The following is a 15,893-nucleotide window of genomic DNA, read 5'->3' on the forward strand; positions in this document are numbered from 1 at the left end:
ACCCAAAGGTAGTTTTCTGCTCTGTATAACTGCAGATGATAAGGATATAATGCATGAAACTACAGATAAATCCCCACATTCATGAGAATTACTGTAGAACAGGTGCTGCCCAGCCTGGGGATACAAGACCATGGAGGGTGGATTGAGGTATGAAGGGCTGAGAATAATAATTCTATGGCTCATTTCCACTGGCTAGGTGGCTGGGTTGCAAGAGCTGCAGTTGGTTTTCTCTTCTTGCTCCTCTGAGCCTTCCAGAAGGTTCCACTCCTGCCAGATCATGAAGGGATAGAGATCACTGAACTTTACCTTGAAGGTGATATCAAATGCAATATCAGGTACACAGTGCCTGGCCTGTGTGATGCTGTTACACCATCATCATCATCAATCATCACATTCATTAGGCATTTTCTACACACCAGGCACTTTGTGCACTTTATCTGATTTTATGCTCACTATAACACTCTATGAGCAGTGTGCGTGTGTGTGTGTTTGTGTGTGTGTGTGTGTTAGTCACCAATCATGTTCGACTCTACGACCTTATGGAACTGTTAGGCTCCTCTGTCCATGGAATTTTCCAGGCAAGAATACTGGAGTGGGCTGACATTCACTTCTCCAGGGGATCTTCCCAACCCAGGGATCAAACCCAGGTCTCCTGTATTTCAGGCAGATTCTTTACCATCTGAGGCACCAGGGGAGCCCAACACACTGAGGTAAGTAATACTATTACATCATTTTACAGATGAAGAAACTGAGGTTTAGGGAGCTTAAATAGCTTGCTCAAGGACTAGAACTAGAAAGCGATAGCTGACCCTGAGGAGTCTAACTTCAGCATTCTTATTCCTTAACACACATCACATTGTCTTCTTGTGCAGCTGCTCTGAATGCTCTGAAGGGGCATCCAAGGGCTGTTTCGCACTAAACTGAGAAAATGCACAACCCTGAGCTGCAGGACCTAAAGGTCCTGGGCTGGTGCTGTCACAGCCTCCTCAGTGTGCTCTTGTCTGTATCAGCAGAGGCCCAGGAGCAGAAGTCCAGGTCGCCAGGGGTCCAGAGGTCCTCTCCAGATATGCCTTTTATCCTTCATTCTGAGCTCAGGGCTCTGTCCTAACATCTCTCATTTTCGTTGCTTAACTTCCTCCTCCTTGTCTCTTCAGAGGCAGTGTCTTGTCTTTCTCCACAGCTTTGTCTTCGGATGCCAGTGGTAGCAAGACTCTTGGCTCTTAATTCCAAAGGCCTTCCTCTGCGGCTGCCTCAGACAGCCTAGCCCACCACCTTGAAACCAGAGCTCCTGTTAGGTCTTATGTTCCAGGTTCTTAGGTTCATTCTGTTGAGACGCCAGTGTGAACAGTCCTTGAATCTGCCAAACATTCTCACCACCAGACCACACCTCCACTGCAGGGGTCCTGCTTCCCAACCTGAAACCTGGGATAATATTAATTTATTCCAAGTTGAATCCTCCAGCAAATATTCATATTTTAAAAATAGTACAGTTGTTTCTCCCCACTGTGAGTCTGTCTCTGGGAATGCATTCACCAAAGTTTCATCGACATCAGCCGCCTGGGTTTCTCTCCCTTGTTCACACTCTTCTCACCCAGAGGGAGCATTTTATTTTCTGCAACCACAGCCCATGCTCCAGCTGGAATTCCACTGCACTCAGTCTACACTATAGCACTTCCTTCTTAACCTAACCTGGGACTTGAAAACAGACATTTGTTTAAAAAGTAATAAATTCATATGGTAAAAAACTAAAACAGGACAAATGGCATTTAATGAACAAGGTACTTCCAGTTCCATTTAGCCAAAGATCCCACTGTGAACTGTTGTCGCATTTGCTGTCTAGAAAATTTTCATACAATCATAAGTACATGCACATTTATTTGAAATAAATGAAGCATATTCTACACAATATGGAATGTATAATGTTTTGTGAACTTTTTTCTATGCTAGAGATGTTGCCTTTTCAGCATATGCAAAAGAACTCTATCTTATTTTTTAACATCTATTTGATAAACATACATAGCTATATCCTAGATTTTTCAATCAATTCCATGGTAACAGACATTTAACTGTTTCCTGTGTTTTTTGCTACTATACTATTATTTTAATGAGTATATATGTATATATATGTGTGTATATGTACATGTAATGTCTATATTTAAATAGTCTTCCAATTACCCCTTTATTTCCTTTATATTATAAGATTACCTAGTTGCATTTATTTTGTAACTCATTTGTTTTTCCCCATTAAACTGTAATCTCTTTAAGGAACGGGACTTTATTTCTTCTCCTTTTTTGGTTCATTTCTGTATCTCTGGCACTTAAAATAGTGTCTGGAACATAGGTGATATTCAATAATTTTTTGAATAAATGAATCAGTGAGGAAAGAGATTTTTCTTACATGATAAAAACCTCAAGTGGAGATGAAAACTTAAGGCATTTACTAGGGATACTGTGGCTGGTAAAGAATCCACCTGCAATGCAGGAAACCTGGGTTTGACCCCTGGGTTGAGAAGGGAAAGGATACCCACTCCAGTATTCTGGTCTGGAGAATTCCATGGACTGTGTCGTCCATGGGGTCACAAAGAGTCAGCTACGATTGAGCGACTTTCACTCAGGGATTTACTGGAGATTGCTAAGTGTCTTTTAGGTAGTACCAATGTTTAATTCACCAAGAATTTTGAAAAGGCTTGTTCTCACTCGTTCTCCAACCATATGAAAACAGTTTAATACCTTTATTGTAAGGTCAGGGCCCCTTTACCCTCCTCATACATTAATTCTTAACCTTGCAGGCATGTGGACCTCCTAGACTACACGTTAAATCTCTGTTTATGACTTCCCCCATAGATGCCCTTTAGTCTGTTTTCACTTGCCCACTCACACTAGTGACAGTCACTATCAAAACTGTAGATACAGGGGGAATGGCCACATGGGCTTGGAAGCAGGCACCATCCTTTGGGACAAGGAACCCTAGAGAACCCGACTACCATAGTATGATTTAAAAAGATGAGAGTCTGTGTGTTTGTGTGTGTTTTGGGTAGGTATTATTACACTGCCCTGGGCATGCTGGAGCAAGGATTTTACTTTCTCAAGTCTAATTTCAATATTACCAATACTGGAAAATACAAGTATTTTAGACACTTTTATAAGAGTAGAGTATTTTTCATACAGTTGTCTTTCTTTTTAAGAATTTACCAAATCTCCTTACCTCCAGGTTTTTTTTTTTTTTTTTTTTTTTTTAACAAGAAGCAAAATAGGAATGTCTATAGGAATTAAGAACATTGGGAAAAATAGAGGAAATTTGTTCTTTAATATGAACATTGCCATAGTTTTTGAAGCAAGTACATTTAAGAAAAATAAAAGGGTTGATGTGCTACAATATAGACAATTAATGTATGGAAGCTCTAACCCTGAGAAGGGTGTCTGGTGCTGAAAGTAAAGCCAGATGCTATAAAGAACAATACTGCATAGGAACCTAGAATGTTAGGTTCATGAATCAAGGTAAATTAGAAGTGATCAAACAGAAGATGGCAAGAGTGAACATCAACATTTTAGGAATCAGTGAACTAAAATGGACTGGAATGGGCAAATTTAATTCAGATGACCTTTACATCTACTACTGTAGACAAAAATCCCTTAGAAGAAATGGAATATCCCTCAAAGTCAACAAAAGAGTCCAAAATGGAGTATTTGGGTGCAAATATTGTCTCAAAAATGATAGAATGATCTCTGTTCATTTCCAAGGCAAACAATTCACTATCACAGTAATCCCAGGCTGTGCCCCAACCACTAACGCCAAAGAAGCCAGGGTTAAACAGTACTATAAAGACCTACAAGACCTTCTAGAACTAACACCAAAAATTATGTCCTTTTCATCACAGGGGATTGGAATGCAAAAATAGGAAGTCAAGAGATACATGGATTAACAGGTAAGTTTTTAATACTTTGGCCTTGGAATACAAAATTAAACAGGGCAAAGACAAAAATGTTTTGTCAAAAGAATGCACTGGTCATGGCAAACACCCTCTTCCAACAACACAAGAGACGACTCTACACATGGACATCACTAGACGGTCAACACCAAAATCAGATTGATTATATTCTTTGCAGCCAAAGATGGAGAAGCTCTAAACAGTCAGCAAAAACAAGACTGGGAGCTAACTGTGGCCCAGATCATGAACTCCTTATTGTCAAATTTGGACTTAAATTGAAGAAAGTAGGGGAAACCACTAGGCCATTCAGGTTATGACCAAAATCAAATCCCTTACGTTTATATAGTGGAAATGACAAATGGATCCAAGGGATTGGATTTGGTAGACAGAGTGCCTGAAGAACTATGAATGGAAGTTTGTAACGCTATACAGAAGACAGTGATCAAAACCATCCCCAAGAAAAAGAAATGCAAAAAGGCAAAATGGTTGTCTGAGGAGGCCTTACAAATATCTGAGAAAAGAGGAGAAGTGAAAGGCAAAGGAGAAAAGGAAAGATATATCCATCTAAATGCAGAGATCCAAAGAATAACAAGGAGAGATAAGAAAGCTTTCCTAAGTGAACAATGCAAAGAAATAGAGGAATACAATATAATGGGAAAGACTATTGATCTCTTCAAGAAATTTAGAGATATCAAGGGAATACTTCATGCAAAGATGAGCAGAATAAAGGACAGAAACAGTATGGACCTAACAGAAACAGAAGCTATTAAGAAGAGGTGGCAAGAATACACAGAACTATACAAAAAGATCTTAATGACCTGGATAACCATGATGGTGTGATCACTTACCTAGAGCCGGACATCTTGGAGTGCAAAGTCAAGTGGGCCTTAGGAAACATCACTATGAACAAAGCTAGCAGAGATGATGCAATTCCAGTTGAGCTATTTCAAATCCTGAAAGATGATGCTGTTAAAGTGTTGCACTCAATATGCCAGCAAATTTGGAAAACTCAGCAGTGGCCACATGACTGGAAAAGGTCAGTTTTCATTTCAATCCCCAAGAAAAGCAATGCCAAAGAATGCTCAAACTACTGCACAATTGCACTCATCTCACACACTAGCAAATTAATGCTCAAAATTCTCCAAGCCAGGCTTCAACAGTATGTGAACCGTGAACTTCCAGATGTTCAAGCTGGATTTAGAAAAGGCAGATGAACCAGAGATCAAATTGCCCACATCCATAAGGTCATAGAAAAAGCAAAAGAATTCCAGAAAAACATCTACTTCTGCTTCATTGACTACACCAAAGCCTTTGACTGTATGGATCACAGCAAACTGTGGAAAATTCTTAAATAAACGGGAATACCAGACCACCTTACCTGCTTCCTGAGAAACCTGTATGCAGGTTAAGAAGCAACAGTTAGAACCAAACATGGAAAAATGGATGATTACAAATTGGGAAAGAAGTATATTGTACATCAAGGCTGTATATTGTATATTGTCACCCTGCTTATTTAACTTATATGCAGAGTACAGCGTATAAAATGCCAGGTTGGATGAAGCACAAGCTGGAATCAAGATTGCCGGGAGAAATATCAATAACCTCAGATATGCAGATGACACCACCCTTATGGCAGAAAGTGAAGAGGAACTAAAAAGCCTCTTGATGAAACCGAAAGAGGAGAGTGAAAAAGTTGGCTTAAAGCTTAACTTTCAGAAAACTAAGATCATGGCGTCTGGTCCCATCACCTCATGGGAAATAGATGGGGAGACAGTGGAAACAGTGTCAGACTTTATTTTCTTGGGTTCCAGAATAACTGCAGGTGGTGACTCTAGCCATGAAATTAACAGATGCTTGTTCCTTGGAAGAAAAACTATGACCAACATAGACAGCATATTAAAAAGGAGAGACGTTACCTTGCCACGAAGTCCGTATAGTCAAAGCCATGGCTTTCCAGTGGTCATGTATGGATGTGAGAGTTGTACCATAAAGAAGGCTGAGTGCCAAAAAATTGATGCTTTCTAACTGTGATGTTGGAGAAGACTCTTGAGAGTTCCTTGGTCTGCAAGGGTATCAAACCAGTCAATTCTAAAGGAAATCAATATTCATTTTAAGAACTAATGCTGAAGCTCTAATATTTTGGTCATCTGATGCTAAGAGTGGACTCATTGGAAAAGACCTTGATGCTGGGAAAGATTGAAGGCAGGAGAAGGGGACAACAGAGGATGAGATGGTTGGACATCATCACTGACTCAGTGGACATGAGTTTGAACAAGGTCTGGGAGATGGTGAAAGACAGGGAAGCCTGGCGTATTGCGGTCCATGGAGTTGCAAAAAGTTGGACATTTCTGAGTGAGCAAACATAACAAACCCTGAGAAGATGTAAAACATATTAAAAAAATATAAAATACTGTATATTCCTCTTAACTGAAAAACTATATTCACAAAAAAAACAGTTTTTTTGGGGAAAAAAAAAAACTAGTTTGAAAAATAGCATGACGTTAAGCAAAAGCTGATACTAGAAGATAGAAATATAAATGGAGCTGTCAATTCCCTTATAAGTATATATTGCATATGCTGGTGCTAATTTGCTTCGGTCATGTCTGACTCTTTGCTACCCCATGGACTGTAGCTTGCCACCCTCCTCTGTCCATATGATTCTCAGGGCAAGAATACTGGAGTGCATTGCCATGCCCTCCTCCAGGGGACCTTCCCAACCCAGGGATCGAACTTGCATCTCTTATGATTCCTGCATTGGCAGGCAGATTCTTTACCACTAGCACCACATATGTATCAAAATAAAAATAATAAGTTCAGCATATTACCTAAGATTGTCAGGGATAATCTCATAAGATTGCATGCATATCTTAAAATAGGAATACTAGGAAGCATAAAATTAACCTATATTTACCTCTCTTGCTTGGTAGAGACTTTTTATTTCCTTCCCCCATGTTTTAAGTAATGATGGCAGATTTGCTCAGATGGCTCAGCAGTTAAAGAATCTGCCTGCAATGGAGGAGGCACAGGAAACATGGGTTCGATCCCCAGGTCAGGAAGTTCCCCTGGAGGAGGTCATGGCAACCCATTCCAATATTCTTGCCTGGAGAATCCCATGGACAGAAGAGCCTGGCAGTTTATAGTCCATAGGGTCTCAAAGAGTCGGACACAATTAAAGCAATTGAGCACACACAGTGTTGGAAAAACCATTCATTTGAGGACTGCTACTGTTGCTGCTGCTAAGTCGCTTCAGTCATGTCCGACTCTGTACGAACCCATAGACGGCAGCCCACCAGGCTCTTCTGTCCCTGGGATTCTCCAGGCAAGAATACTGGAGTGGGTTGCCATTTTCTTCTCCGATGCATGCATGCATGCTAAGTCGCTTCAGTCGTGTCCGACTCTGTGCGACGCTATAGAGAGAAGCCCACCAGTCTCCTCTGTCCACAGGATTCTCTAGGCAAGAATACTGGAGTGGGTTGCCATTTCCTTCTCCTCATTTGAGGACTGTACTTCTCCAACTATCCATGGAAAAGGGTCAATTTCCCCCCCATCCATCCTTAACTGATATTTTTATAAAGTACAATAAAGAATACATTACTAGGAGCATAAAGTAAAATATAGGAATATATAAAGCAAACAAAAGCCATACATTAGGGCCATATTTTTAAACATCAAATGGAACAGACAAAAAATGAGTTCCAACCTGCTGTACAAGTTTCTTCAGCTTGTTCTCAATGTCTCACGTTCCCTAGCAGACAGATTATAAACTATGAGAGATCATCTCTGGTGCATAGACTACAATAGAGGACTTTACTAAAGAATGCATTTATTTTCTAGGGTTTAATTTCTTGTCCATTTATTCAATTCTTTTCAAACACTCTATGAATTTTTTACTCTCACAGTGGCATTCTGTTTAAATCCTTCTTGTATTCCTCCTAGAAATTCAAAGTACCTTTTAATGGAAAAAGCTTTGGAAGACCTCTATTCAGTTCAGTAGCTAGGCCTGAGATGGTAAATTCCTTTTACCAATTTCAGCTGCTTGCTGGGCAGCACATTTCAGGCCACAGAGCCCAGTACCCCAGCCCTACAAGCCTCTGTTCACTCATGTTCCTACTTATCACCGCAGAGAGGCCCTCAAATATTTTTTAAGGCTTAGGGGTATTTTTATTCAATTTTCCTTAGTTCTCCCAAAGGCGAATGGCAAAATCCTTCCTCTCCTGTTCTTTTGGCTTTCATTTTTATTTCTCCAGTATTTTATTTCTGCTTTTGCTAATACTCCACAAGAGAAGAAATGTACACATTAGTACACAATAAACACAAAACTCTTCTATTGAGGAAAATAGAAACATGATAAATCTACTTATACTAGAATCTCTAGTAAAGGAGGAACTCATGGTTAAAAAAACTCATTTTAGGCACTAAAATATTTTGGCTAAATTTATGGAATATAGATCTCTAATGGACAAAACAAAAATCACATATTTGTAGAATTTTCCTAAAATGCTCTTGATGTGCTAGTCTGGTAAAACTTTGAAGTGATATAATTTGTCAAAATATATATTCTTATTAATAGTTATAAGTTGATTTTTAAAAAGTTATTTATTTATTTTTAATTGGAGGATGATTACTTTACAATATTGTGTTGGCTTCTGCCATATATTAACATGAATCAGCCATAGCTATATATACGTTCCCTGCCTCCTGAGCCTCCCTCCCACCTCCCATCACTTAAAAGTTGATTTTGATTTTTATTTATCCACAGCCAGCAGTGAGTTCTCCTTGAAGAAATTTAGGAGGAAGTGCTGTACAAGGTCAAATCATCGCTGCTCTGAGCCTAGTTCCGGTGATTGACAATTTGTGTGAATTTTAACACATCTTTTATGGGGCTTCTGACTTGCTATTTGTCCAATAAAGAGAGTGAAATCTTTCAGAGAAAGAGTGGAGACCAAAAGCAGGGGCGTGGCTAAGATTTAAAAGCCAAGTCACCTCCTTGCAATAAAACAGTCACTGCTGACTAATGACTTAATGTGAATTTAATCTGAGCTTTTTCACTGAATGCTTCTTGCCAGGCTTTGTTCTAAGTGTTTTAAAAGAATGAACTCCTGTAAGTCTCAGAGCCACAGGATGAGGCGTATGCTGTCTTTATTCCCACTCTGCATTTGAGGAAAAAAGCACAGATGGATTAAATCACTTGTCCAAGGGCATATAGCTTGGAAGTCAAGGTGCTGAGGTTTGAGCTAAAATCAATCCCGAGTTTACATTCTTAACATTCTGCTGTATCTTATCCTAGTTGTGCATATGATCTCATTAATACAGGCACCCCAGTGCCATTTTTAACTTTAGATGAGAAGTCCTGGTAATTTTACCTATTAAATACTTTAAATACTTTTAAACTCTATCCCTTGCTCTATACTTATTCCCACTGTTTCATCCAGGTAATTCACTCATATATCAATAAATAATTGTTCATTAGTAAGGCATTATCAGGCATTTTCTAAATTCGGGGTCTGTCACGGTGAATAAGGCACATTCTCTGCCATAATAGTGCTTATTATCTCACAAGAAGATAGTACAAAAGATGAGATTACTTATGACAGTGACTGTATTTCCTCTTTACTTATTTCTTACTCTTTGCCTCTAGATTCAATGATGAAGTCATTAAAATTGCCTCTAGTCTCTAATCTCTCATGCATATATGATTGCATGAGATTGCAGATTTCATAATTCTATGCATTTGTTCAGATTGTCTTCCCTACTTGAACCCTTTCCCATTTTTTATCTCCTGGCTTAGGGTTACTTTCAAGAATCACTTCCTCTGGGAGTTCTACCCATACACTAGTTAAACTGGTCTAAAAGCAAACCACACTAGTGTGTGTTTGTTCCTTGGTCAAGTATTGTGTCTTCTTTATTGAATAAAGATGCTGTCTTAGTCTGTTCAGGCAGCTGTAAGAAAATAACTTAGACCAAGTGGACTATACACAACAGAAATTTATTTCTCACAGTTCTGAAGGCTGGAAAGTACCAGATCAAAGCACCAGCAGATCCAATGTCTGATGAGGACTCATTTCCTCATTCATAGATGGCATCTTTTCACTGTGTTCTCACAAGGTATGAAACAGAGGAATCTCTCTGGGGCTTCTTTTGTAAGGACCCTTATACCCTTCATGAGGGCTCTACCCTTATGACCTAATCAGCTCCCAAAGGCTCCACCTCTTAATACCATTGCTTTTGGGATTCAACATATGGATTTGAGAAGGACAACAAACATTCACCCCATAGCAAGTGCCAAGGGCAGGATCTAGTGCAGCACTGACATTTAGCAAATATATATAGAAGTGAACCAGAGAAGTTGTTAACTTGAACCAGAGGATTGTTCAGTCCTCTCTCCCAAGTCTGTAGTTCCTACCACTTGCTTGCCAGAGGAGAATATTTATAGCTACATCCTAGTGAGTCTAATCAGTATTCTTTCCAACTGCCATTCTCACTCAGGCACATACTAAGTTCTTGCTTCACTCAAGATTAAACACCTCAGTTCTACAGATCTGGGAAAATTCACAGTCCTGCTCATTCCCACCATCTGTACATTTGAAGACTGTTGTTATGTAGTTGCTCAATTATGTCCAACTTTTTGTGACCCCATGGACTGTAACCCACCAGGTTCCTCTGTCCATGGGATTTCCCAGGCAAGAACACTGGAGTGGGTTGCAGTTTCCTTCTCCAGAAGATCTTCCCAACCCTAGGGTGGAACCTGGGTCTCCTGAATTGCAGGTTGATTTTTTATGACTGACCTACCAGGGAAGTCCACATATTTGAAGATAGGCAAGTGATTATTCACCTTTAGCAAACATAAAGGAAATAAAAGCATTGAGATGATTCTGTAACAATATGACAGTCTATTTTTTATCTTGAAAATAAGCTGGGAGGGGTTGAACCCATAATATAATACATGGCAATTATATTTTATCATATTCTAGAGCCAGATTTCACATACACTATGGGTGTTGACAAGCTGACTCTGTTATCAAAACATATTCTCTTTGTTCAATATAATGGGTAGGTCCAGAAACATTATCCAGCAAAGATCATGGCTGAAATATAGTTTCTACCAAAAAATGGGATAGAAATTATAGGTCAGAAAAAAATTTAAATTGCATTTGCAAACTAAGTAACTAACCCAACCCAACCCATTTGTCAGTAATGAAAAAAATCCTCATTTTATTCTTTTTAAGTCTAATTTAGACTTCCAAGGATATTTTATTTACTTTTAAATGTGTCTATTATTGTATTCATAATGAAAATTAATGAAATGAGTTTTTACTTCCATGAAAATAAATTTATTTATTTGGCCTTGCTGCTTGGCATGTGGGAAATTAGTTTCCCGACCTGGGATTGAACCAGCAGCCCTTCAGTGGAAGTACAGAAATCTTAACCACTGGACCACCAGGGAAATCCCCCCAAAATAAGTTTAATATTTAAAGTTTAAGGAGAAGAATCATCATTGTGCTTTTCTGTCTCAATCTGTGGAAAGAGAAATCGACATTTTCTGCAAATTTTAGAGAAATCTTAATAGTAAAAGGCAATGAACCAACAGATTTCTATTTTACTCTTGGAGTTATAGTTGTGAGCTATGTGTTCCCATTTTAAAACAGAAGCAGTATCCAACCTTCAAAGTATGAGAAGAGAATCAGTCCCTGAGAAATGGTCCCCTTCAATCCTTCTGTATTCTACTATAAAATGTGGCAGAAGCAAATAAGAGTTTATTTACTGCTGTATAAAACTTTGGCTGAAGAGGCAAGGAAAGGAAGTCTGCTTTTGATTTCAACCATCTGGAAATATTACAGCTCAAAGCTAAGATCTTCCAATTTTCTTGTAGGATAAGTAGCGTGTTTCTCCTTAATTCGACACTGTAGGCCAGAACAGAGGTCACAGAGATGATGCTTTTATAGGTAAATTTCTCCATGTAGCTGTACCACTCCTCAGGAACTTTCAAAAACTTGAGGAAAAAAATGGATTAATAATGGTCTTTTTAAATGTGAAGTCCCCACACGTTTTAAATTAGAGAAATTATTTGCAAAGTCATCATTGCCCTGTTTTGTAATCCCTCGTAAATGTAGAATGTAGCTCTTTTACATCTATTCACCCTCAAAACTGATTTTTTTTCTCTTCAAAATAAATAAGAATCATTTTTTCCTCAAGAATATCTGGATAGGGTGATTTTCCCCAATTCTGAGATCAGCCCTCTAAAGGATTGTTTAACACTTTATACATCACTTAACCCCTTGGAACTTCTGTTTCTCTTTCTGTAAAGTAATACTGACCACCCACTGAACCCAAGGGCAGGGAGACAGGAGTGCACCAGTGCTGAGGAGGAAAGTGTGAAGCAAATTCTAGGCAGACAGTGTGGTCTCCTGGAGCAAAGCTTCAGTTAACCCCCAGGAAAGCAAAGGGTTTTGATCTTGATTCAGAGACTAAGTGACCTTTGAGAGTCCATCTACTCTTAAAGCCTCAACTTTCCCATCTGGACAGAGTCCATCCTCAATTCAAACTGTCTTATTTGTCTTGCTTATTTTGGTCTAATTATTTTTTCTTCTGTGCTCCTATCCCTTTTATTTTTTATAATATTTATCTTTTTTTTTTTTTACAATATTTCCTTCTATCCATTTTCTTTTCTCAACACATTCAAATTTATTGATTTCTTTTTGCTTAGAAAGTATGAAAATTGTTATAAGATCTCAGAGCTCTTCTTGGGAAAAGCCACTTGGAAATAATAAACATAAATAACAATAAATACTTAGAAAGCTCCCAGAACTGATGAAGTCCTTTTGCTGTTTCCAAACAATAGACAGAAGAGAATTCAAATTTCTTAATTTCTCCCTTTAACTATCCTCAATCAATTCTGACCTTGGAGGAAAAAGGCACTGTATTTAAGTCCCCCTTCCCATTTTAATCCTAAATTTACAGAAACTTTTGCACTGAGAGTTGAGAAAGGAATTTTTCCTGAGATAGAGGACAGAGCTCAGGCAATAAAAATTTAGGTATGAACAGCAGCAAAAATGTTCAAGGTAAGATAATCATGTAACTCACCACAGTTAATTCAAAGAGGCAAACCCGATTCATCTTGTCTTTCCTTATGATTGGGGCAATGTTACTTAAAATAAGAGGACTTCCACACAGTGATAAGATAATCATGTAACTCACCACAGTTAATTCAAAGAGGCAAACCCGGTTCATCTTGTCTTTACTTATGATTGGGGCAATGTTACTTAAAATAAGAGGACTTCCACACAGTGGTAAGATAATCATGTAACTCACCACAGTTAATTCAAAGAGGCAAACCCGATTCATCTTGTCTTTACTTATGATTGGGGCAATGTTACTTAAAATAAGAGGACTTCCACACAGTACTTAACAATTCTATTTATTATTTGATGATTTGAGGTTTTCATGATACTTGCTGTCCAAGGACATGATCTTTTTATAAAAAGGTTTGCAGCTCTCACTCTTGCAAAGCGGGGGGGGGGGAGGGGGGGAGTTTAGAAATGTGGCTTTCATGATGATAGATATAATACACTCTCAGTTTGTTTCTGCTGTGCGCTTCACTTTTGCTTTCCTGTATGTTGACTACACTGAGTCTTGGACACCATTTGTATATTTCAAAAGCTGAATGGAGTAGAGAATAGGCACCTGTGACAATAGCCCCAGGTGGGTGTCAAAGTGCTTTACTGACAGCAGCAGAGAGTGTGGTTCATTGGCAGGAGCTCCAAAGTGCCTGTGTTCCCTTGGATCCAGTTGTGCTTTTCTTGGAGTGAATATTGGATCTCACTTCCGTATTGAGAGAGGAAAAATATAGGAAGGAGATAGAGAAACTGTAGGATGTTTTCGGTTGACATCAAGCAGTACATATAAAACATAAAATATAGAAATGCATCTGGTCTTTAAAAAGAAACAAAAACAGAAAATAAAAGAAAGCCCTCTAAAAGGCAAAGAAGAAAGAGTCCTTTGCAGAGAATCATAGTACAAAAATCAGGACTGTTCCAATTAAACCCTTAGTTATGTAAAATTTGCCAAGTTTTTTTATTTTGCAGTTTCACTCCAAAGTTCAGACCAGAAATACAAGCTGGTCTCAGAAATGATAGAAGCTGTCAAAATAAGGTGCTGGGGAATGGAAGCTGTGAAAAGAACACAGATCTAGCCTAGTATGACAATATGAGAAGAGGAGCATAAAAAGGCATGAGATGTCCACATCCTTCACATGAGAAATGGATTAGAGAAATTAAAAAATATTTCAAGCACCCTGAGGAATAAGAAGCTATAAAATAATGAAGAAGAAAAGGAAACAGGGAGAACAGAAGAGAAGGGCAACAACTGATCTCTGAGGTCCTTCGAATGAAGTACAGGTGAGGGAAACCGAGGTACCCCAACTGACTGGTATCACCAACTGTCAGAGATCTGAATGACGCTATCTTGGATCTCCTGGCCCAATCAATCCAGCTGTTATCTGACTGGAACTGCCCGAGAAATCCCAGGCAAAACCTCCTTGCAGCCCATAGACCTGTGGAGAAAAAATGTTCAAAAAAATAGACCCTTCTTTTTGAAGCCTGTACACTCTAAACAAAGTGGAGGCAAATTTTTTTATTTGAACCATGTTATCCCATCCAGTGTATTAAAAAGCAGAGACATCGCTTTGCCAATAAAATTTCGTATAGTCAAAACTATGGTTTTTCCAGTAGTCATGTATGAATGTGAACATTGAACCATAAAGAATGGCGCAGAAATGATGCTTTCAGACTGTGGTGTTAGGGAAGATTCTTGAGAGTCCCTTGGACAGCAAGGAGATCAGACCAGTCAATCTTAAAGGAAATCAACCCTGAGTATTTATTGGAAGAAAGTGAAGTCACTCAGTCCTGTCCAACTCTTTGCGACCCCATGGACTCTAGCCTACCAGGCTCCTCCGTCCATGGGATTCTCCAGGCAAGAATACTGGAGTGGGTTACCACTTCCTTCTCCAGGGGATCTTCCCAACCCAGGGATCAAACCCGGGTCTCCTGCATTGGAGGCAGATGCTTTAACCTCTAAGCCACCAGGGAAGCCCATTTATTGGAAGAACTGATGCTAAAGCTGAAACTCCAATACTTCGGCTACCTGATGCGAAGAGGCCACTCATTGGAAAAGACCCTGATGCTGGGAAAGATTGAGGACAGGAGGAGAAGGGGGCAAACAGAGGATGAGATGGTTGGATGGCATCATCGACTCAGTGGACATGTGTGTGTGTTAATTGCTTCGTTGCATCTGACTCTTTTTGACCCCACGGACTGTAGCCAGCCAGGCTCCTCTGTCCATGGAATTCTCCAGGCAAGAATACCGGAATGGGTTGCCAATCCCTTCTCCAGGGATCTTCTTGACTCAGGGATTGAACCTGGGTCTCTTGTATTGCAGGCAGATTCTTTACCATCTGAGCCACTAGGACATGAGTCTGAGTAAACTCAGGGAGATAGTGAAGGACAGTGGAACTGGCGTGCTATAGTTCATGGGGTTGCAAAATGTTGGACATGATTTAGTGACTAAACAACAACAGCAACCCCATAAAAAATAAGAACAATGCTTTTTGAAAAATTATTATTGTTTTGAATCTGTGATCAACACTTTTGGCAAAAATATCTATACATTCCAAATAAGATAATTTGTCACCAAAAGCATTAATTCTGCATTCGTCCAGAAGGCAAAGTGGAGTGAATATCAGAAGCATACAAAGCTTCTTCTACAATTGCTTAAGCTATGAAAATTCCTAAGACTCTGATTTGGTAAGTAATTTCAAAACCAAGGCATAAAGGAACGCATTTCTCCATGAATCATGGTGAAATTTCTGAATTTCTTCATGTAACTATCTCCAAGTTGTTAAAAGAACTAGTGATACGAAATAATGAACAGATGCTTCTATGACAAATGCTGAGGAGATGGGAATATATT

At 39.1% G+C, this 15,893-nt stretch overlaps 1 non-coding gene across 1 annotated transcript; it reads right to left on the minus strand.

Annotated features, from left to right (window-relative positions):
* Window positions 1–14,941: 14,941 nt before the first annotated feature.
* Window positions 14,942–15,013, minus strand: TRNAW-CCA (transfer RNA tryptophan (anticodon CCA)). Its single transcript has one exon. It is a non-coding gene; the product is annotated as a tRNA-Trp (tRNA).
* Between the last annotated feature and the right edge of the window lie 880 nt (window positions 15,014–15,893).

The sequence above is a fragment of the Muntiacus reevesi genome, chromosome 12 (genome assembly GCF_963930625.1).
Source record: "Muntiacus reevesi chromosome 12, mMunRee1.1, whole genome shotgun sequence".
NCBI lineage: Eukaryota > Metazoa > Chordata > Mammalia > Artiodactyla > Cervidae > Muntiacus > Muntiacus reevesi.